This window comes from Rhipicephalus sanguineus, chromosome 11 (assembly GCF_013339695.2).
Source record: "Rhipicephalus sanguineus isolate Rsan-2018 chromosome 11, BIME_Rsan_1.4, whole genome shotgun sequence".
Classification (NCBI taxonomy): domain Eukaryota; kingdom Metazoa; phylum Arthropoda; class Arachnida; order Ixodida; family Ixodidae; genus Rhipicephalus; species Rhipicephalus sanguineus.
This window is the reverse complement of record NC_051186.1, coordinates 8,283,711-8,308,778: the sequence shown is the minus strand read 5'-3', so window position 1 is coordinate 8,308,778 and position 25,068 is coordinate 8,283,711. Positions and strand designations below refer to the sequence as shown.

The following is a 25,068-nucleotide window of genomic DNA, read 5'->3' as shown; positions in this document are numbered from 1 at the left end:
AATATTTACAGCTGTCATCGTTGCTACTTGCAGACCGCCATGTAGCCGAGTTTTAATTAGCATCACTGTCACTACATGAGCAATGATTTCATTGGCACATAAATATACTGGCAATAAATACAGATACACTGTCCATAAGTAAGGACTCCTTTAGTTACCCAGCATTCGAGACCTTGAACAACCACGCGGCAAGAAATGGTACTGCCACTAGTATGAAGAGGTTTAGTGGTGTTCGAAGGACGTTATGGTTATCAGCGCTCAGGCGGCGTGAGGAGCTGTCCAGAGAGAAGGCAGCAATCGAAAGTACGAGCCCAGCGTGCATTGCGCTGGCCATGCTGCTGGGTGGAAGTGCATGTTTTTACACTAGTTTCAAGAATCCGGCAAACAAAATATGATGAGATAACGTTCCTGCCTCAGTTAAAGTTTTTTGTCCTATTTAAATATTACGATGCGCAAGATCATAGTGAGAGTATCCACACGTTTGCCTGACATTTTCGCATCCATACTTGTGAATGAAATGTGAATAACTGCCCAACGCAGCCATGAAAACGAGACTAAACGAAAATGTTCTATTGCATTGCATTGCACAGAGTATATTATGGTAGGGAAGATAGAAGGCGGTATGATGTTTGCCACTTTGCATAGTTTCCACATAAGGGATTTGATGTTTTGTGTGTCGAAGAGGAGACTTGTTTCGTTCACTAACTACGAACCATATGTATAGGGAATTGTTTTTTGCGTATTGAAAACGAAAGCTCACAGGGACTGCTTAGTGTTGCTTTTGGTGCATGGCGTTAGGCTCCCCATAAATATTTTACACGAACCAATGATATTTTAAGGGGGAAGGTGAAACAGCGTATTAGTTATAGTCCCCTGCAAACCATGTGCGCATTGAAACCGATTGCAGTCATTTCAAAAAGTCCAAGGAGAGAAAAGATGAATATGTATGATCGCACGACCCACTCAATAATTTAGTTCAACTTTCCATGTAATACACGACCCCCCCCCCCCCTTCCTCATTCTGGAACCGACAAGACCTCCCTCAGTGCTCAACTGTCTTCGGGATATGCCTACATATTACCAAGCACTACGGCATCTGATAGTCAGAAAATGGCGTCAGAGACGATGTCATTACGATGACACCAAGTTACGTTATTTTGTAGCACCGCTACTTGGTACCGTGACATTTGGTGCCGTTCGCCTTACCGATGATGCCACACCACTGATTTTTTCATGCGAAGCTTCTATCGACTGATTTCCGAAGCTGCCGATGTTTTTCCGAACAACCCTCCTCACCCACAGCTGGCGCGCACGCACCGAAGAAATAATTAATAAAACAAGATAAACTTTCTTTGCCCTGAGTGCGCCTAATACATGGCCAAGCACTCCTCCATGTTTCGCCAATTAAACCGGTCCTGTGCGTGCTTCGACCAAAACCTTTCACTGCCGCTTAATTGGAACGCACATTGGAAGGCTTGTGAATCATGCGCGCCTTGCAAATCTTCAACATCACCTAATAAACAGGCACATCCATAGCGCTATTGCTAACATTGGTTGTAATGCGATTAGGTATTTTTTAAAGATCGCCCTATTTATAGCATCGGCCAGAGGCTAGCGAATGAAGCTTTTGTCCGGACGGAGCTATGCACCAGTGTGGGCCGTTGAGGACACTGCTGCATAGCACATCAGTGCGTTACGTACAACCATGCATTAAGCAATGTTCATGTGGAATTAGGTCTTTGAGGTAAGTACCACTCGCTTTGTGCCCTTGTTTTTTTTTCATTATTTGCCAGGATTTTATCGATGTTCTACAGCTTCTGTATATTGTTTTTTTCATTTATAGGGTCAATTGGCGTGGAATACACGATGGTGTTCTGGCACAGCAGAGAAAGTTGTGCCGTTTTTACGGTAAATACTCAATGTAAGGAATTTATTGGAACGTTTCACGACATTAACAAGAACGCAGTTATACACATCGCGAGCCAGCAACGTTTGATTTAGCTTATAACCTATTGTTTTGAACTACGCATTCATGCAGCTTCAATGCAATGTTTAGAGTCCGAAAATGGAGTATGCTTTTGTCGTGGTTTCAGAACCGACTGTTTACTCAGTAAAAGGTGTAAAAGGCGGTACGTAAATTCTGCTAGCAGGCATAATTTGTCGCGCGTTCCATTAACCTAACCCTATTTAACAAAGCAATCGCGAGAAAGTTGTACACAGTATTTTAAACCGTGTCAGAAACACCACTATTTTGTCCGACCAATCAGGCAATCTGCTAGGCTCACTGTATCAACTCTGCCTGTGCTTGTCACATCTTTTAAATGAAATGTAATTGAAGCTTTATTTTACACCACGTACATTCAAAGAGATGGATGATGAGGGAAAATATGCTGCCAACAGGTGGCGTGACTAGTCGGCAGCCCTCATTCCAATTTAAACCTTAGCCCTGAGGAGCGTTCAAGTTTTACTGGTGAGAAAAATAGAATGAAGCAATGATATAATCGCAAGGCATGTGTATCACTACTCAAGAAAACCTGTTGTGTATGCTCACGCACAACAAGGTCACTGTGATGATATCAAAACATGTTACAATTCACCATGTAGAACATGCCACTGAAGGCAATAAAGAGAGTGTACTGGATGGAAAAACGAACGAAAAGCAGAGACGGTTTCTATGTGTTAAAGGGCCCCTCACCAGGCCACATAGCAAATTTTAGTTAGACGCTGGGAGTTGTGTGCCGAATGAAGAGCAGTATGCCGCAAGAATTTTTGAAATCGGTTCATTACGAGCTGAGAAAAACAACAATTTGTAGCGGCGCGAAACCATGACGCGAGGAGGCGAGTTTCAAACCCTTGCCACTCGCCCCGCGTAGCCTTCGCAAGCCAAATCCCTTCCCTGCCCTCTTCACTTGACACATACGCATGAACACGTCATGCGCATGCATGGTAACGTGCGCATGACGTCCCCGAGCCAGCCCGAGCACGCGAGGGGCGTCGCACGGACGCTACTTTTTTTTTTATGTAGCGGCCGCGGGCGTTGTGTCGGCGTTCTCTGTGGTGTACTACCTGTTTCTGCGGGACGGGCATGAAAGTTGCGGCATTTGTACGGGCACGAGAGCGGCGGTATCATGAGCCAGTGCTGCATTAACGTTTACTTCGACGCGGTAGAATAAATGAGCATAATGAGTGCTCGAACGCGCCAGAACATTACTTTCGTTTCCAGGGCTGGCGTCTGCTCGATGCGCTAACCGCGGGGACACGAACGCATGGGAAAACGAGGCACATTAGCCCCGCATCTCGCTGCAATTCACGAAAAAAAAATGAAAAAGGCGCACACATTCCCTTTGTGTGTTTCATATCTCTCAAGTTTTATTAAGGTGGCGGTTCCACTACCACCATCTTGCCAATAGTTCGAAAAACGACAACAGACGACGCCACTCATCCACGTTTGCAGAAAGCGAGAAAATTGCGCGCGCAAGTATGGTCAGCGTCGCCTCGCGCGTGTTATATGTCGCGCTAGGTGACGGAAATCGGCCGACAAAAAGCAAGGAGCACGAACGCGGACGGCGTCTTTCACCTACAATCGGGGCCCAATGTTGGCGTCGTTTTCACGACATTGACGATAAGTGCCCCAGTTTGGTAAGGACAAACGCTCGCTTCCTATTGCAGCCCTTGAGAAAGGACAGCGCAGCGTCTAAATACAATCGCTTGAGAACAAAGGAAAAAAAAAACACGCACACACACGCACACTGGTGCGTACAACAGCGTGCACTCATACACGCACACATGCACGCTCTCACCCACACGCACGCACTACGCTCTCACTAACGCACTCACTCACATAATATAATGTGCCTCAGTGAAATAGTATTGATCAATCAAACGCTTCGCAGCGTTTCAGTGGAATTGCACGGCCGCTACTAAAACAATCATTTTGGTTCATTTTAGCGACCATGCCAGTGATTTTTATAGCATCGCGCGAGCGCATGTCTGTGTGTGTGTGGGTGGGGTGGGGGGGGGGGGAGGGAGGCGGGGCGTGCTTTTGCTTATTACGATTGGAGGAGGAAATAATGGACCGACAGATTTCAGCAAATTATAACTCGAAAGTTATCTGCGAAATTTCATCCTCTCAAACTGCAATAAACGGCTACCAAAATAAAGTACATCTTGATGATCAGTTGAACACATGACTACCACTAATTACCGGACTTAGAACCTCCTAGAACACATGCTTCTGCCAGCGAGACGTCTGACAATGAACGCGTTTGCGTGAGGAAGAATACAATGATTTTTCCATGTGAGGCATGATTTTTTTTTCTCTTGGGAACAGTAATAAACCAAGGTGGTTTGTGCGTTGGAGGGCAAGACACCCCGTTATTTTCGTCTCTTTGTTCTCATTTGTAACCTTTCGCGACGCTGTGCAGGCGCGTTCGTGGTCGTCTCGCACGAGCGTTTACAACGATGAAAGCCAGGCGCAAGACGCGCGTAGTCACACATACTGCTGACTGAACTTGTATAGCTTCCACAGGCGTTGCATATATTGTATGAAACTGAGTATAGGTACATCGGCCAGCGTAGGTGGCACACGAGGGGCTGGCTGCCCCCCCCTTTTGGGAGGGAGAGAATACAACATTTATTGGTAGAAATAAGTCGCTATTGGGGTGGGCCCTCCTAGTCCGGAAGACCATTGGCTCTTGCCGCCGCCCGGGCACGACGGTCGACCAGGGCTTGTTGCTGCACTGGGTCAGAGCTCGGACAGGGTCGCCTTGGGGGCTTACATGACCGGTCATGTAGGCTTTTACAGAATCCAGTTTTTATTTATGCTTGTTCTATAAAAGCATGAATACACTTATTTGTTGTGGAAAGCTAGTGGTTTTCCTTTATTTTGACTTACAGGCACCATCGACAAGCTTTCTATTTAGGTTGCCGCAAAAGTTTTTGAACAAATGTTCGTCAGTAGCGTATGTATCGGCACTATTTTGTTCATGTGGCCACTCTCACGTGCGTCTAAGTCAGGTTATTCTTCGTTGACCAGACATTGCACTGTCCGCCTTGTACTTTGCTACGAACTAGTTGTTATCCGATCATTAGTAGTAGTTCTGGCTACGCAGCAAGCCGCTTTACGACAAAGTAAGTAGCAGTGCGCAACAGCGTTATCCACTAGGTAGAGTAGTCCTCCTCAGTCGAAACTGTTTCCTGACACCGTAGCCCTCATTAGTGGCAAAGACAGTGATCGTCTATCCGAAGTGAGTGCGTCTTTTCACAAAGCACAATATACTTTTCCAGGGTCCCGTACATTGATATTCTGCCCCGTTGACTAGAACGTTCTGCATCTTCAACAAAGTCTCGCTTCTGTCGCATCGTTGCAACTAGGACGTAATTACCTGATTGGGTACAACTTACCACTACGGTCAGTGGAAGTTGTCGGCACAGTGCTCGACAGGCATACTTTGAAAATTCCGGCAATGACAAGCTTTCATACGTTCCCCATCGTGTCCCCTTTGAAGCGGCGCTACATACGTATCATTCACACGGCATGTCAGCGTCCTTCCTTTCACAATTTCGAACCTCACAGGCACGAAAACACTCAAGGAACGCGCAAAACACAAGCAGCTGAACCACAAAGAGATGCACATTACTAAAGACGTGCCGGGGAACACTGGTTCTAAGAACGCGTGACGAACGCGCAATCTTCCTGCATACCGAAACCATTTGCCGCTTGATGAGACCGCCCCACCTGCTGACGTGGGGCGAGTGGAAAGGGTTTATCACTAAGCCCTCCTCCTTTTACGGTTGATGTTTTTTACGCGCGGCGACTAGACTTAGCTAGTGAAGCAAACTATGAGGCCTGGAGATATAATTCATGCCTGTTCTACCCGTTTTATTATGTTTAATTGCGCCACTTTTGGCGAACGCTTGAACTCGCATAAAGCAACTTGATGTTTCATTTCATAGATGGAGCTACCACCAAAAAACGCCTGTGAGACTTATGATTCATTGAAAATATTTTGTTTGAAGCACTGAGTGGTCAAGTTAGTGAGCACAAGTAGATAAAGACACAATATGCATCTACTAATGTGCAATACCGTTGGCAATTAGCGTCTAAAAGAAAAAAAAAGCGAGTTTTTACGGGACTGGTCAGCAGGAAAATTACGTAAATTCACTGCTGTCTTGCAGGTTCCCTAATAAAGATAAAGAAATTTTCTCTTCATAGAATCATAGAAAGGGCCTTGCTTCTTCATATGTAGAAGTTCACAGTAGCAGCTTGTATAGTTTTGTCGCTTCATCGGTAATGCGTGACCAAGTACAGCCATAAACTGCCACCTTGACACAATAATAATTCATCAAGTTTTCGTCAGAACACAAAGCAACTTCGCATGGAAAATAAGTGTAATGTAGTCTACGTAGCCACTAAATATTATTGTTCTGCTTTGAAAAGTAAAAAAGATATTCTCAGAACAACTTTTAATATTTTGCCCATTTTCATTGGAGCGTAAATAAATTACTAATTATTTTATGGCTAATATCTCTTCATAGAAACCTTAAATAGTGCTTCTTCTAAAGGCACGGTAAATTTGGTCTTGTTATGTTGAACAGTTTCGCCGTACTGGCCGTACAACGGAGGCTTGTGCAACGAAAATGCCTTTTGTTGCTCAAACTATTTTCATTGCTATTAGGTAACGCTTCCGAACAGGCATTAACACCAGGTGTCATTAGAAAGCGGAGATCATAAGCTTTCTGAATTATTACAATTAATATTTATTTGTCAAGCGCAGCGAGCACAGTGTGTCCGCAAACAATGCGTAAAATGCGGAGGGGGGTTCGCCGGAGTGGGACCGCCACCTTAATCTATTCAAGCAACAAATTACACAAACAACACATGTCGTGTCAAGTAATTATCGCAGTGTCACGTGCTACTGTTGGCGACGTCAGAGCACAGTCGTCTACGTAAAGGAGCGATGTCACAGCACTACCATCTACGTAGGGCCATTTTCTCATGTACGTCATCCCCTCATTCTCTAAAGCGCGCGCCCGCGAGAGGAAGGGCAAGCAGCGTTCACCTTGAAATTTGACCCATTTCCGCGGCGCGTAGCGTTGCAAATTTTGGCAGACGTTATCGTGAACGCCCAGTGTATGCATTGCGCTCGTTAGCTCAAAATTGTCAAACCTGGTGAGGGGCCCTTTAATAAAAAAGCTCCCCCATAGGCGTGCGCACGGGGAAGGGTAGGGCAGGGGGGCGGCTGCCCCCCCCCCCCCATTCGACTATGAGGCGGGGGCGCGAAATCTGTCTTATACGTCGACTCAGTAGGAAGGACACTGTTGCGATGAACCATCGCCCCCCCCCCCCCCCCCTGACGAGGAACCATCCGCACGCCTATGAGCTCCTCCGTAGGCGATGCCTACTTCCAGCGGATTCACAGAGCTGGGAGATCAGTTTTGATGCAGCTGTAGGGATCGACATGATGACAACTGATGAAAAGTGTGGTCGTCCTCATACATTTTATACGGAGCGTCAGAAAAAAGGCAGGGCTGCCAGACCGATAGAGAGAAATGGCGTGTTTAAGCTCTGAAACGGTGGAATCACTTGGCATAGTACATTTTCTGACACCAGCTGTTGCTGTCTCTCGGTGGCAACAAATGAAATTCTCAAAAGCTTTACCAAGGATACGGGTGATATATCCCTGGGAGCAGTCTTGTGACATTTCGTGCTATTTAGCGCATGAACTCCAGGCTTGCGCATAGTGTGCTACACCAGCAGACGGTAGCACGCTTAGACTAACAGAGAGCTGAGCTAGTTGGTAAGTATTCATTCTAAAAAGACAGGGCGTGCAAACACGGACACAAGAAAGAAGTCAGGACACCACAAACGCCGCATCGGGGAACTTAAAAGCGCCCAAGCTTAGCTCCTGGCAAATTCTGCTTTCAAAAATTGACTTTCAGACAGTCAGAAACCGACTCTCAATCAAGCGAACGTAACGGTGACAAAACAATCTTCTGCGCATCACTGACGTGCGCTCTCTGGTAACGGCCTAGCAGACGACGCGCGAGCGTCTCGATCAAATAGCCGCGAACGACACATCCCGATGAAATGGGATGGTCGCCCAGACTGACAAGTGCTTCATAATTCCCGTTTACAAGTTCTCTTTGCCCTTTAAACAACGCGAACACAGCCGAAAACTGAACAATGACAGCTTCGAATGCAGCCACGATATTCGTTACCGCAAGCGACGGCGGGTCTGCTCCGGTGGCAGCGTACTAACGCCGACGGCCGAAAGCCGCACTAACGCCGACGACCGGATCCCATTGCACTCCTCTCCTTCGCCCAGGCACGGAAATATAGAGGAGGCGCTGGTATAAGCTTTCTCCCGGTACTGGAGCTCCGAATTCAAACACCACTCTGTACGCTGTTCATGAGCTTTGACGCGCCTATATAACTGAGTCCCCCACTGATATCCGCCATGCCAAGGACAAGCACAGACCAAAGGAGGGCGCGTTATCTCGCTTGCATCTTGACGCATTCTCTATCGGCAGAACTTATACCATAATTAGACGCTTGGCCGAACTCCACCGCAGTGACGAAGAGTTCTGTTGGAAGTTCGCTAGTTCTTCAAGACATCATAATACTCTGCAGCGATGTCTCTAAATTGTGTAACATTTCGAGTGTCACACAACAGTCATCATGAATATTACCCTTCTCTCGACCAACGCAATAGGAGACCTAAAGCCCAGTCGGCGAAAGCTCTGCCGGACCATCAATAAAGTTGTTACCAACCAACCAACCAAAATTGACCAACGGCAGCTCTCCTTATGTATCAAATGACGTTTTAAAGGCCCCGATGACTGCTGGGCCACCGCTGTATTTCAAAAATACGGCGTTATTACTTGAGTTAAACTGCTAAAATTCATGTGGACAGCTGCGAAGCTTTACCATGTTTAATGATCTATCTGCTATCTGAGAAATGTGTTGTCTGATCAATCGTGAGGGCTGGTTTAGGGCCATTAAGACACAACCAATTTAATTTGGTCGCTGCACTGTTTTAGTATGTGGCATATGAACAAACGCGCGCATTTAGAATTAGTGTTGCCTGCTCCACAGTGCTCGTGCTTAGAACGGATAGGCAGGTGGAGCTCTCACGTATTTGTGCTATTTTTGGGATTGGCGTAAACGAGCGCGAGCGAATCAGCATTGAGGATAACATGGCGCTGCCTGTCTTAGTGACAGCTTACTACTTAGATCTTTCTGGCTGTGGGCCTGCATTGTCGAGCACATTCATTGTCAGATAGTGCTAGCATTTGCTTTAAAGGGAGACTAAAGGCAAATAACAATTAATGTCAGAGTGAAAGCCCAATGTATGGCAACTTCTAAAACGGCAATATTATCAACAGCAGTGCCCTGCTTACCGAGAAATTAAGCTAAATGTATCACATGATGAGCGCCACGGGTGGGACATTTTCGAAGTGATCCCGATGACGTATGGAAGTCGGCCTACAATAAATCACTAGTGTTCAAACTAGCAGCAGTAAAAAAAGAACCTTCCGAGCATCAAAAGACGTAATAAAATGCTGTTTGTTTGTTTCCACTTGATTCAATGAAAAAAGAACATCCGTGGCGTTGTCATATGGGGAACGGCGCGCGTGGTTCAAAGGTTCCGTTTTCGCCGAACTCCGCCTCGCCCGCCGCCCTGCTTCGCTCACGCGGTCGCGTCTCAGTGGTAGTTTCGGGATCGCGTACTGCCGCGTGTGTTTTGCGCGCTCGTGAAAGCCGCTCTGACCGAAAGTTCGACAAAATGCCGCATGCATGTGATATTGCCGGATGCCCGAATGGTGCACAACGCCACTGCTGCAGCAAGGAAACCGGTGTGTCTTTTCACTGGGTGCCGCGGAATGAACCCTTACGCTCGAAGTGGCTTAGTGTCATGCCATTGCGCCAGTGTGCTGAACAGTCAAAACCTCTGCGTGTGTGCTCGCTGCGGGACTGCGGCAAGCTTCGATGGCTTCGATGACCGTCGTTGCTACTGTGGGTCCCGCTACTTCCGCTCTGCTGCTACTAGTGTCGGCGGCCGCGCAGTAAAAGCGGGCAACTTTGGACACGGCAGCAGTGACGTATGAAAGTCGTATTTTCAGGCGGGAGATTTGAAGCGCGCTAACGCGATGCGGACCACTAAAAACGTGATTTTATTTCAAAATAAGCACTTCCTTGGCATAAAAGTAGCACTACGAGGTTTCTGGACCGCTATTTCAACAATCAACGTCGACTTAATATTTGCCTTTAGTGTCCCTTTAAATTTGAGTAATGCTGTTTCACGTGCAGCCGCCTGCGGGCAAAATAGGTCCGTATTATGCGTTCTCGATCAACGGCTCAGGAGGCTCAATGAAAGTGGGCTCACATTACCTTAAGACGCATCATGATGGCGCGATGTGACCATAGCTTTTTATTTGTTGGCCTGTTCGAAAAGGTATGAACACAAGTCTGCTGAGATATGTCACCTTTCGCGCTACAAAGCAAAGTGAAGCAGGATGGTTTTGGTTCGTGAGCAGTCTGTGCGTTACAGCTAAAAGGAACTCTATGTGCTCGCGGTGGACTTTCTTTTCCTTTCACTATAATGAAGCACTAGCTTTGGCCACTGTGTGCACCCTATTTTTGCGTGGAAAGGCTTTTTGCGGCTCATATAATGGCTTTACGCTACGCTAAAAATCTGTGTTCTTTATGTGGAGTTCTTGTATCATTTACCTGTTCTCATGAACGCCGCAGCTCCCATCGACAAATTGCTCGTTTAGTGACCCGGCCATGAGTGTCTGGATTGCGTGGAAGTCCGATACAATAGAAACCGTCTGTTACCTCATTGCCCGGTAAACGTATTAGTAGTTAGAATCTCTGTGCTCACTAAAATCTTGACTTTTTTATGGCTTAATGTCTTGCACATTGTTCGCAAATTATACTGATTCGATGTTCTGTTTGATGCCATTCCAGGTGGAAAACAATGTGAGATGCATGTGTGGGCCGACCACGTAGAAAAACACGTCCCACAATGCCAACTTGCGTATAAGCAGCACTGTCCGGGTCAGCAATACGCTCCGTACACTCACCATTGTCAGTATGCATAGCAAGTGCCACCTGGGGCACTTGCGATAAAATCAAGGCGCAGCCGATACATAATAGCACATTGCAAAATAAATCTTTATCGTTAGTGCGGTCGCCTTGCTCAAGGCTGAATATTTTCTAGCGGCAATAAATAATTTTGCCTTAACATGGCCTCTTTACATTATTTTGCTGAATCCTATAAAACGGCGTACAATGCAGCGCGCGAACAATCGGGAAAAGAGACAGAGTAGAAAAAAATTGGCCGCGTATCTGCGTGCTTCGCTGCAAATGTCGTCTAAAGACGATAGTCTTGTGCCGGCCGTACTACACGAGTCCTCCTCCCCTATGTTGAACTGCCGAATTTGGCTCATAGCGTCGCATTTTCAGCGAATCATAAGAAACACTAGCATTTTCAGCGCAGCCTAAGTAACATGAGGGTCTTTAGAATTACTTATCTACGTATTTTCGAGTAAAGGAACACACCGCCTAATACTTACGTATTGATGTTGCGCCTCAGATATGCGTAATATTTGCTTTTTGATCGACAATGTTGACAAGTATGAACGGCCGTATCAGTTCAAGATGGCTGGGCGTTCAGAAAGCGGTTAAACTTTGGCCGGGTGGCTCAATCGGGTGACAGACAGACAAACAGAAAGACAGACAGAGAGGCCAAAATTTCTGCGTTTAAGTTCCCCAAGAAAGACTGTCGTCTTTAAAAAGTGCTCTTTTATATATATGGGTGAAGATAACGAAAAGTACAAGCGTAATAAAAGCATCGTTATGTCCAATTTTAGCACGTGTCCCCGATTGCCCTACAACACAGCTGATGCCGCGACAGTGTAACGAATGGGGTGTTTACGCTGCAGTCGCCTAGATCGTGTATCTTTTCCACTTGTATAATCTCACGGCTTAGCTGCGACCTGTACCTTGCCTCTACATCACACTAATGAAAAAGGGGGACTGCAAACCCGGCAATGAATGCCACTACCCTTCTCCACAAAATTTGTGGCCGTTACATCGGTGCTCACGCAGGCGGTGGTTAAGACACCTGCCGGTCTGGCGGACATATGTGTTTCCGCACACCTACTGCGCAGGAGACGCAGAGCCCTTTGTCTATTGTCCCTTTTTCCCATTCTTAGCGCTCAGTCTCATACGTTGCCACGAATCAAATACACCTTCTCCACGATTCTGGTCTTCTTCTTACGACTACTTTACGTAAGACATAAGGGCGTTGCCAATTGGGACTGTTAAACGAATGTTTTCATTTAAATTTTTTTGTATATCGCAACGTGAATTGTAAAGTCATGGGACTTCAAATTCAACAACCCAACCATTTTCTTGCGCATGCATCTGTAATAGCATTTTTCGTTAAGTTGTTAAAGATACAAAGCGTCAGGTTAACAGCCCAAGATGGAGCACCGAAACCTATCGGTAACAGTCTGTAAAACACATGAGCGTTCACAGGTTCACCTGCACTTCCGATATTCATAATGAAAAACACTGCTTCGCATTATGAAGTTTTGGTTTCGGCTTGAACGTGTGCGAAAACCCAAGTTCTGTGTCTTTGGAAAAAAAAACCAATAGCGAGCTGCTGGTATGTCTCGCTTCTGGCAGCTTCTGGCTACCCGCGGGCAGCCACAGCCAGTCTGACTGCTCTATTTCTTCTGCTGATGTTCTGACCCATACGCTGCGCGCTTGCGACGTAGTGTACAAGTATATTAGCTGTTCACTGTGAGGACGATTCGTATCTGGTAGCTCCCAGGTATTTTTCTGCCTTGTGCACTACCGAAAAGTCTACGACCGCTCATAGTCGTATCTGTGAGAACTAGTCGCGTACAAGCGCGTGCGCAGAATTTAACCTTGAATTTTGATTACGCCTATGATTATCGTGTGAATCCTACTTGGCCATGCCAGATTACGTGATCACGAGAGGCAGCAAATTTTTAAAGCTCACATTGTAGGTTGTGTTTTAAAAAGATAACGTTAAAGAGCTCGTTTAGCAGGAATTTCGGTGTCGGTGTCGGTAGCGTCGACGGCGGTGTCTTAGGTTGTGAGCGACAAAGCAGCTTTGGCCGTGAGCAACATTTTGAGTTAGATGCAGGTCCGGAGGTCGTTTGCACTTTGGCTTTCCTTGCGGTACAGTTTAGATCTCCTCCGAGATGCGAAGGCAGGCTAGCGATTGGGAAGGCAAAAGTGTGTTCGTGAGTGTGAGTGTGTGTGTGTGTGTGTGTGTGTGTGTGTGTGTGTGTGTGTGTGTGTGGTGTGTGTGTGTGTGTGTGTGTGTGTGTGTGTGTGTGTGTGTGTGTGGATATTGCTACCGCGTTCAAGTCCTAAAGGCGAACCTGAAGGGTGACAGTGACAAGACTGACAGACAGAGAGACAGCGAACTTTATATGATCTTTAAGAGTTACTGACAGGAACCCCCCACTGAAGGCCGTTGTAGCTGCACACTTTTGTTAATGGCCCCGAGAAAAATAATGAAGCGAGGCCTAGGGCTCCCCATCAAGTCGGTGGATCCACCCAGGACGGAACCTGAAGGGTCCCCCCGTTTTTACAGCGAAAGCTGTTATGAGATCATTTCACCGGCCGTTTTTGGCGCCGTAGTTGTCCGCCGCCGCCGCCGCCGCCGGTGTCCGTAACCAGTATCGCTCGAAAAATGAAAAGAGACGAAATAAGAAAAAAACTCCAGGATGGAACTAGGTTCGAACCTGGGCCCTCTGCGTGGGAGCCCAGTATTCAACCTCTGAGCCATTCCGGTTTTTTTTTTCTTTATTGCCTTGCAAATCGAGACTATTTACATATTCACAAAAAACAAAACAAAAAAAAAAACAAGGGTACAGCTATACAATTACAAAGCGCAATTATTTCTGCGAATCAGTGTGCCGTTTTCTTGAAGTGCTGAAAGGGCAGGAGGATGTGCCAGAGTGGATTTCACGAGTGGAACTATTGTTGCGCATGCCAAAGTTTTGATTGTAGTCAGCTCAGTGTCTGAGCCATTCCGGTGCTTGGAACTGCTATGCAAAAAGGTCCTATACAGACTTCATGTCGGGAAGGAACCACCTTAGCATATGCAATATAGCGTGGTAGAGAGTAAAATAAGCACCAAGCGTCGCGCAACGCGTCGCACAACGCGAATTCTGTAACCAGGCGTCACACAATGCTAATTGCGCAATGAGTAGGTTGTTGAATGCGTCCAACCCATTACAAAGGACTCTGCCATAATTCTTCATCGTCGTCAGGCACAGCATCAACAAAGTGCGCATAATGCCTTACATGCGTTTAGCAGGTACCACGGCTCTTCGTAGAATGACGAAAAATGGCCCAGTGCCAGCTGCCCTACTTCTCAAACATTACAATGATTTATAGCGTAGTGGGTTTCTCGCAAGCGCACTTGTATTGGTTGCCAATGAAGCCCATCAGGGCATGATCTATTTCCTCGGGGTCTCAGTAAAATTACAATGATTTAGAGCGTAGTGGGTTCCTCGCAAGTGCATTTGTATTGGTTGCCAAAGAATCTCATAAGCGCATGATCCATTTACTTGGGGTCTCAGTAAAGTTCTTCACCCCACCCTGTCTCTCTCCCACGGCAACGTATGTTATACAGCATGACGGGAGAGGGAAATAGCAACCGGGCGTCACCCACTGCAAATTACATAACTGCTGGGCCGTTTAAAGATTCCAACCCATTACAAAGGGCTGAGCCATAATTCTTCAGCGTCATCAGTCGCCGCGTCAACAAAGTGCACGTAATGCCTTCCAGACGTGCGGCTGGTGCCTCGCTTCTCCGCAGAATGACGAATAATGGCTTAGTAGGTGCTTCGCAACTTCACAAAAATTGTGATTTATTGCGTAGTGGGTACCTTTCTAGTGTACTTGTATTGTAGCCCCAAGTGAGCTAGCTTACAACGGGCTCTAGAAACGCCGCTCTTCCAGCTTTCGCTGTGACTGTGCTGCGGTTTCAGCGCAGGCCTGGCGTTTTTTTTTTTTTCCAGTATAATGTGAAACTGCCTTCCGTGAAGCGCGTACTTTTGGGCGGAGTACTTTTCCGCGCTAACGTTGTACAGTAAAACCTCGGTGATACGAATCTCGCGCGGTTACCAAAAATATTCGTATCATGCGAAATTCATATCACCAGAAAGCATGGAAAATTAGTATGCGACAAAAGAATGTTCGCATACCTTTTGATTTAGTGTTTCTCAGGGCCGCAGCGACGTCATGAACAGCTCTGAATGATTGTCAGTAAAGATTTTAGACGTCAACGATCATACTTGTACTCGTATATATACGGTGCATGGGCGCGTGCATAATTAAATGAACCAAGATGTGTTGTGCCCCGTGACCGCTAGTAGCCCCTTCCTAATCTTACTACGCTTTTCTGTATGACACCAGAGTACTGCGGCGAAAGTAACTTAAACGATAGATAGCGACCAAGCTCCTTCGACAAGACCGTCCGCTTTGTCTCTTGGGGTCTTCGTCCACCTTTAATAGGACTTCATGACGGACCCGTAGCCCAAGTTTCAGTCTTGTTTCATTGAACGTCTGATTGCGGGGACATGGCTTGCATCGACGTGGCAGGCACGTGTTAACACAGTCCAAAGACGCTGCTGCCTCGAGCATAGGAGCGCGCGTCAACGTGTCGGAAAAAAAAAGCGCGACGTGAACGTCATCTGTAATCTGAACGCGAAGGCGCCTAAAGGCCTCCAAGATTCGCGTGCACTATCTGGGAGGCCACGAGGCACCGTTGATGGTCGCGTAGCGCGCATGCCCGCGCCCGCGCGTGACAGCCACGTTTTCCGCGACAGCGCGGGCAGCACCTGTTCGTACCTGTACGCTAGCGTACGTTCGTATCAAACGTCGCAGGGTGCAAATCGGTTCGCACCAACCGTACTCCAATACATTGCAGACTAATGGACCTTGGTCGGGACCACAGAAATATTCGTATCACCCCGAAATTCGTACGAGCCGCGATCGTATCACCGAGGTTTTACTCTAGTTACTCCAAAGTTCTTGTCATGGTAAGGACATGCTCATGCGCCCTTCATGCATAATTTTCCCTGGCGGTATTCCTTTTAATTTGCCACGTTATGACACTTCCAAATCTACTTTGCATCGTTAGCTTTGGCGGCTGTGATTGCAGATTTACTATTTCATTATCATGGATCTGAAGGTGTGTGTATGCCGACCTGGCCGGAATAGGTTGTTGTTCCGACTAAGCCAGGCCAGCAAAGCGTAATTCTCAGCCTGTTCTGACAACCGTACTTAGGCTCCAATATTACTCTCGTCATAATCAGGTCTCTGTTTTTTGTTCAATGTGCTTTTCTTCATTTTTGCTTTTTTTTGGAGGGGGATATCTATTGGTATTTGAGATAACTTTTTTATGCGCAAGCATAAGAAGTTATCTCATAACCAATAACGAGGTTATTGAGGCATTCAAAAGAAAGACGAAATAGATGTGTTCGCCATATCATTGCTTGTTTCCCCGGCTTTTTTCGTTTTCTCAGCACAAAATTCACCATACGCTGTACCTCATTATGACCACTTAACTGAATCCTTAATCACTTTTGATCCTCAAGTGAGGACGGCGTGCAAACTAATCGATACAGATCTGTAATCCGCATGATATCCGTGAGGAGCTATCTTCGAGCGGTCGCTTTAGAGGACAGACTCGTTTCTGAACTATTTCGCGTCGTGGAAACGGAGGTGTCGGCGCTTTCTGTTGCGCTGTACAAATAGCGAGCAAGACCCGTCCAGGTTACTGGCCCGACAGCGCACGTTGCATCGCTCGCAGAGGTCTTCGTGCGCCAGCGGCTTTTCAAGCGGACGGGAATTTTTCAGCGAAGGTCCTGCGTCCACGCGGACGAGATCTTGCGAAAGTGCCTGACCGTATCCAAAAAGCCAACCGTTCCGGAATATCGCTTTAAATCTTGCAAGTAGGCAAGGCTGACGGGCCGACTTGTACGTGCTCGGGCAGCACGTACTTTGGGCGGCTGACAACGCGGTAACATTTTTTTCACGTAGATGTTGGATGTCCCAGTTTTCGATTTGACACCATCCAAAGTGGTTTCAGATGTTCACATTGTTTCCTCTCAGGTTGAAGCTAGCTATCTGCTGCGTGGCTGCAAGCGGTGTGCCAGAGCTGCCAAAGCCGAGAAGACCCATCCTGTGCTCAGCAAAAACCATAACTGCGTTTGCATTTCTCATGTAGACGCGTGTGTAACTGTACATGTAGTGGTTTTACTTACCACTTCTGAACAGCGTGGGAGTCTGGTGGCTCGCTCGTTAGGAAGTACTTCGCCGAAAACTTCTGGTCGCGTTGACAGTTTTCTTCTGCGCCGCCAAGCTATCGCATTTTCTTTAGAAACTAGCTCCAGGCGGTAAATCCACGCAGAAACGTATATTTTAAGTTTGCTTAGAAAAAGTTCATATCTCCTGGAGCTACGGTAATTAATTAGAGGACGCTCCAGGTTTGTCTTAAAAAGTAGACCGCGAGAGCCTAATCGGGCCCCGTTTACATCGCCTCCTCATTCATTAACCAGGCGTCGCTTCTCGGTTAACACCGCAACCGTGTCGCGAGAAAATGAACTTTTCGCCCTTTTGGATTATCGTGAAATTCATTCTGCAAGTATGGTTGCGAAGTGCCCACTACACCGTAATTCATAATTTTGCGGATTAGCGGAGTACCCATTTTGTTTCCGTAAGCCATGGTATGCACTTACTCATCTGTACACTTTATCGACGCTGTTCATGATGTTGATTGATTGATAATGCTTAGTGCTTTGTAACGGGTGGGCCTTTAAGTCACCCAGTTCTTGTGCAAGTCACATGGTGTGATGCGTGGTGCGATTTTACGTTTCCGGCAGGCAATACTACATGTGTTAACACTACTCCTCCCGCTACATGACGCATGCATTGTTTTCTTTTTTTTTTCAAACGGTTTCAAGCGCTGGCGAGGCTTGCTGGTAGCACTACTTCTGGCCACTCAGAAAGCTCGGGTTCGATTCCGGGGAGGGGCCATAGTTTTTGTTAATGTCATTTTTCGCGCATGACAATGGCGACTTTTCGCTCACAATCAACAACACCGGCGCGTGCGCCGACAGGCAAACTTCTGCGAAACAAGCTCTTTAACGCAATTGCATTAATAGTTGGCGTCACACACACCATCATCTGTACAAGAGCTTTCCAGAATTATTTTAGGAATATGGCTGGTCACCAAAGGGCACGAGATACACTGCGTAAAATGTGTGTACAACAATCAAGTGGCGGCTGCTGCGTTTTCTCCTTTAGTGCACTGGGTCGGTTTAAAATTTCAAATGATTGTCTGCAGTAAGCGCGGAGCAAGTTTTATGACGTCCATGATGTTTCTGCGAAACTTCGCCACTCCGACGTCGAGCATCGAAGCCGCAAAACTATAGTAGTGCGAAATACAATAACAAAATAAGTATTGCGGCTGACGACCTGCTATTTTGAAGAACGTTTTTTTTTTCTTCCGTCCAATGCCCTATTCTTAATATAGAAGTGATCAGTGGTGCATGCGTCTCAAGGCGTGTCACAAGTGTGCCGTCGCAGCATATGACCTGCCGAAAACTGCCCTCAGTTCTCATTTCGCATATCCAGCTCTCTCGTAAGCTTCACAACACAGCTCAGGCAGTTTCGCTTCGTTGACGAAATACTTCGCGTCCACACATTCGCTGTTTATTTAGAGGAAAGCCTTCATTTCTCCCGAAGTGTATCGACACGTGAAGCATGTGTACCTGCTCCCTAATGACTGCGGATGTGAGCTGTCGTTACCACAGCCAGAACTTATGTTAATATGCACGCTTGCCGGAGTCCTGTGTGGGGGTGACGAGTTGTATGCCACTGAAACAACATTCCTGCTTCAACACTTCATTAAAAAAAGGCAGAAATTCAGGGGAAGATGGAAGCTTTCCATCTCTAATAGGAACTTTAAGGACATATTAGTGCAAAGAAAAGTAAGCCCTCAGTGTACTGTCCACACAATACCTTGTTCAAGTCTAAGATGTAACACTTGAAAATCTCTTCAAAATGACATTATAGTTTATAGCGCCGGAAGTGATCACGTTCATGATATAAAATTGAGTTTTACCCACTAATTCAAACGTTATCTACATGATCGAATGTTCGTGCTGCCGCAAAAACTGCGTGGGCGAAACAGGAGAACCTCTTAATATCACATGAAATGGTCATCGCGCGGTCATGACGAAGAAATTACGGAAATCATTGGCACAAGACATTAATGTGGCAGGTCACATATTCGCTTATCTTAAACTTTAAATACTTTAGCCAAGCTACCGTTCACCGTGAAACAGACAATATATATTAGCTGATTCACAAGTATAATACACTCCAGCCAGTTGGTATAAACGTTTCAAGAGTGAATCTTCAATTCATCTGATATGGTATATACGCAACAAAAGCCACTGAGCATTAACCCTTTCCTCTAGGAATTGCTTACCGTTCCTTGTAATATTCAAGTGGTTGTTGTTGTGGCTGGTGTTGTTGTTGAAACAGCTTTATGCTGGGCCAGACAACACGAGGCAAGACCGGTACTCACTTGCACATGCCTCCCTTTATACGCTTAAGACGTGGATCCCCGACTACCGCCCCTCTTCGTTTGTTTCTTTTTTTACTCTTTGCACTTTCCCCTTGACTCACCCGATTCAGCATGCCGGCCCCTCTTGCCCCCCCCCCCCCTCTCCTTTTCGCGCTCCTGCCCTTTCCTCCTTTTTTTTTTTTTGGTTTGGAAGAGTGGGTACGAAACACGCGCCAAGGTAGGCATTCAGCCTTGAAGTAAACTCCGCTTTTCGAAACGTGGGCTTTAGCGAAACCCCGTGTTCACAAATTTTTCATCTCTTCAAGCTTCCGTCGTCCCTCAACTCCTATCTTTTTGTAACCAAGCCGCTGCTGCATAGCAAACGCATACGATAAAGAAGCGAAGCAACAAGGAAATAGCGGCAACCACGCCAACGGAAAGAACGAAAATGCAAGCATCTCTGCATCTCCAGTAACATCTTGAAGCACTTCACTTGTTCCTGAGTGAGTGGGTCCTACATCTTAGAAACATGTTATTATTATTATTATTATTATTATTATTATTATTATTATTATTATTATTATTATTATTATTATTATTATTATTATTATTATTATTATTATTATTATTATTATTATTCATCTGAACTTATCAGTGCACTGAAGCATAAAGATCACGCACACAGGAAATCTAAATGTTCTCCATCCAGCGAGTGGAAGGAAGAGTTCAGCTTTTTTCGAACTCTCTCTAAACGTTTATATAAACGGGGTCATAGTTCGTATATTGAATTGTTACAAAAAAGCGCCTCTGACAGGCCGCCTGAGTTTTGGAAGTATGTACGTAAACGGTCTAGCAAAAGCGAAGAGTCCTTCAGACTACTAGACTCAAATGGGGTAGAAGTGCATGCCGTCGCTGACTGTTTTGCCGCACATTTCTCATCCGTTTGTAAGGCCTCAGACTCTAGCACTGATATCAGACAACAGCCCAAGGCAGTTAGCTCATCCAGTGCTTTGTCGCTGGATGAAAATCTTATCTGCGAATGCATTAGGCGCTTAAAACTATCCTTATCATGTGGGCCAGATGGCATCCCCTCAGCCATAATAAAAGCTTATGGTACTATATTTGTCCCAGTACTGACTACGATATTTATTAACTGCCTGGACACTTCCACATTTGCTAGCATGTGGAAAACTGCTCGTGTTTTCCCAGTATTTAAGTCGGGCTCTAAAACAGATGCTTCTAATTATCGCGCGATTTCTCTACTATGTGCCACATCAAAGGTCTTCGAGCTGGCTCTTCACAACATACTGTCTTTTAGTGTGAAAAACTCATTGATTCCTAATCAACATGGTTTTCTTGCTGACCGCTCAACTACCACAAATCTTGCTAGTTTCATGACGCACATCTCCACACCTATTTCCCAGAGAGGACAGGTTGACGTAATCTACTGTGGCCTGAGCAATGCTTTTGACGTAGTCAGCCACACACTGATTATGGTTAAACTTGCACACTTTGACGTTGACTTCTCGATTTCGAATCTCTTGCACAGCTATCTGCTCAATCGATCTTGTTATGTTGCCGTAAATGGCCAAACCTCTTCTTTGTATAAAGTGACTAGTGGGGTCCCTCAAGGGTCGATATTAGGCCCACTCCTATTATTAATTTACGTTAATGATGTTTCTTTTTCCATTCGTAATACTTCTTTCCTCTAGTATGCCGATGACATCAAGATTTTTAAGGAAATTCATTCAGTTAACGACTGTCGCTTGCTGCAGTCAGATGTGTGTTCTTTTCCCGAATGGTGCAACGGCAATAACCTTTCTCTAAATACCTCAAAGACAAAATTCATGTCTATCACTCGCAAAACATCTAGCGTGTCATTTCAATACTCTGTCAATTCTGTGCCGTTATGCAAGGTTTATGAAATCAGTGATCTTGGTGTTGTTGTTGACAGCGCGTTAAACTTTTCTTCTCACGTTAAGCGTGCTGCTATGCGGGGCCTTCGTTCTCTCGGATGTGTTTGTAGAATATCTCGAGAATTCAGGTCTGCCATGGCACTACACAAATTGAACACGGCAATATGTCTTCCGCAACTTGAGTATGCGTCCGTGATATAGAATGGCATTGGTCAATCCAGCGGTAACACCATTGAACGAGTCCAGAAAACATTCCTCAGCATATATAACCATCGCTTAGCTAAAAATGACTCTGGATCTCGTTCAAATACTGCTCAATCATTATCACTGTCATTACTTCACTGCCGACGAAATCGTTCTGATCTCTTATTTCTTTACAAGCTGGTCAACGGTATTATATCCTGCCCTGTACTTCTCCATTGTGTTAATTTTCGAATTCCGCGTAAGTTAACCAGAGAGAACAAACCGTTTCATGTACCCGCCTGCTTCTTCCAACACTCTAGCTAGTGTGGAGCGGTGGGAGGAGCTGCTGGCCAGCGATAACCTTGATGATCAGATCAGTTTGATCGACAGGGCACGCAGGGCGGCAACTGCCTGTGGCGTCCTGGACTGAGGGCAGCCAGCACTGCTAGATGGTACTTGCGGACCAAGCATCAGAAAACCCCTTTCTGTTAATAAATGTTTTTCCTCCTCCTCCTCCAACACTCTACCATTCACAGAAGACAAAGTCTTTATAATATTAATTTTCTTGATCTTGGCGTTTTTCATAGTCCACAATCATTGTTTTTATCCGAGCTTTGCACTCTTTTGACGTAGTATGGCACAATGTACAAAGTGTTCCCTTCTCCGTCTTTCCGCATAGTTGTATATGTGCAATCTAATTTTTTATTCCCCTTCAATATTTCTCTTATTGTCGTATTTTACTCCTCCCCTTTTGTGTTGATTTCTCTTTGTCTACGTGTTTTTGCTCTTTTTATTTCTGAAGACTGTCTGTATTGTATTGTTTATTTTTATTGTTTTTTTCTTTGCGTGCGCCTGCACAAAGACCTCACGGTTGTTCCTGGGCACCTTAAATAAATAAATGATTGATTGATTGATTGATTGATTAATTGATTGATTGATTGATTGATTGATTGATTGATTGATTGATTGATTGATTGATTGATTGATTGATTGATTGATTGATTGATTGATTGGTTGGTTGACTGACTGATTGATTATTATTATTATTAAAGCAGAAATCAACACTTGGACGACGCTTCAGCGTTGCCTTCAAGAGCAGCACGCGATAGAATAATCAGGCCCCGTGCGCATCGCCTTCTCAAATGCTAGCCTAGCTTCAGTTCTCGGCGCATGCCTCAACCGTGCCGTAAGAAAATGACTGTGCGCGTAACACTGGCCGTTTGAAACTATCCTAGAATTCCTACTGCAAGTACAGTTGTTAAGTGCCCACTACGCCATAATTATTCGTCTTGCGAATAAGCAAAGGGCCCACTACGCGTCCGTAAGGCAACACGCTAACCTACGCAGTTGTTCACTTTGTTGATGTTTTTGCTGCTGATGATGATGATTAAGTGTCTGATCGGTTTGTAATTGGTAGGCCTTTAAAACATCCACTCGTTGCTCAATTGACTGGCGCGATTCTACGCTTCTGCCACGCAATATCACATGCGTTAAGGAGACTCCTTCCATTGCATGACTTTCATATATAGTATTTTCTTTTTTTTCGAAGCGGTTTCAAGAAGTAGCGCCGCTCTGTGGGAGAACACCTGCTTGCCACGCAGAGGGCCTCGGTTTGATTCTCACTCAAACCCAAATATTTTTATTTATTTATTTATTTATTTATTTTATTGACATCTTTCTCAATTTTTCGGTCATGGCCAAGGTGCTGATTTTTCGCTCACAGCGAACGACGCCGGCAACGACGCTGACGCCACAATTTCTGCGAAACGAGTTAATGATCCGTCTGCAGAGTAGATGGGTGTCCCCATATGAATGAAAGCCATTGCGCAAGCCCTCAAGGAGGCTGGAGCCTCGAGTTTATCAGCCTGGTTGATTTGTTCTGCCTCCGTGAATGATCGGAATATGAAAGCTAAGGTTCGAATGTGCCACCCACCAGCTTGTTCCAGTTTTGTACCCAGACTATATGAAGACGAGTCAGTGGCCATGATGACGGGAAGTGCTGCATCCGCATTGACTTTGAATTGAATTGAATTGAATTTTATTGCTCACATTTTTTACAAAAATTTACATACACTGTGTGCACCTATATCCATAGGCTAGTTTGGGTCCAAAAAGAAACATTTTATAATGGCACATCGGAAAAGTGTAACTAAAAAGTTATGTAATATCCAGCAAAGAAACATTACAGTACATGAAATAAACTCACAAAACCGTTACAACACAGGAAAGAACGAAGAAAGAAAATCACCTACTTACATACTAAAATTAAGACAGTCAACAGACTAAATATGACAATCAGTACATTCTTCTAAATAGTGTTTATCAAGTGCCTTATTGAAATTAGAACACATTTTTATTTCAAAAAGAATAACACTCCAGATTTTAATGCCAACGAACTGTAAAAGCCTTCACTATATACATTGTTACTTCGTGGAATATTCCACTTACCAAAGGTTAGTTGCCTAGTAGAACGAGAAGGGGCGGTAAACATCGACACATGAAAAGGGTGGTTGCAATAATAACTGTGTGTACATATTTGGCTAGTTTTAATTGTCATAGCTTGTCGAAGGGCAAAATATGTAATCGGGAAAGCAAAGGTTTGCTGGGGTCGTTATACTTGGAATGAGTAATGATTCTTACAGCCTGTTTTTGAAGTCGTCTAACCGGGTCCAGGTAAGTTGTGTACGTGCCGCCCCAAGACTCAATGCAATATGAGGTGTAACAATGATTGAAAGCATAATAAGTATTAAAGACAATAGTCTTTATTGGGGTACTTGAACAGAGAAATTTTGGTCTGTCTTTCTGTCTTTCTGTTTGTCGGCACGTCGCTCAATTAAGCCACTCGGCCAAAGTTGAACCACTTGCCCAAGGGCCAGCCATCTTGAACGGCTGACTAGGTTCATACTTGTGTACATTGTCGATCAAAAAGCAAACATTACGCATATCTGAGGCGCAACATCACTAGGTAAGTATTAGGTGGTGTGTTCCTTTAATAGAAAATGCATGCATACGTAATTCTAAAGACCCTAGTTTCTTAAAGGGGCCCTGCAACACCTTTCTTAGTTATATTGGAATAGTCTCATTATTGACGTATGACTCTTCACGAGTCATATGCCGCAAAAATTTTTCGAATCCGTCAAGTCTAAGTGGTGTTACCAAATTATAGAGATCACGTTCCGCAGCTTTCTCCCTCAACTCAACGCCACGAGCGCGCGGAAAGCTAGGCAGCGAGTCGAGGGAGGCAGCGCAGAGGAGCGAGGCTCCGCCCAAGAGCGCCGGCGGAGTTTTTTTTCTTCATTTTTTCTCTCTGACGTCTGGGCGCAACCAAGTGGTAT

The 25,068-nt window shown here is 45.5% G+C and overlaps 1 long non-coding RNA gene across 2 annotated transcripts in view; it reads left to right on the top strand.

Moving 5' to 3' along the window:
- Positions 1–11,241, top strand: part of LOC119373740 (uncharacterized) — a 40,778-nt gene extending 29,537 nt beyond the window's left edge. For both annotated transcript variants that reach the window (XR_005179960.2, XR_005179961.2), the window contains exons 5-6: positions 1,844–1,921; positions 10,973–11,241. This is a non-coding gene — a long non-coding RNA (uncharacterized LOC119373740). The remainder of the gene's footprint in view (positions 1–1,843; positions 1,922–10,972) is intronic.
- Positions 11,242–25,068: the final 13,827 nt, after the last annotated feature.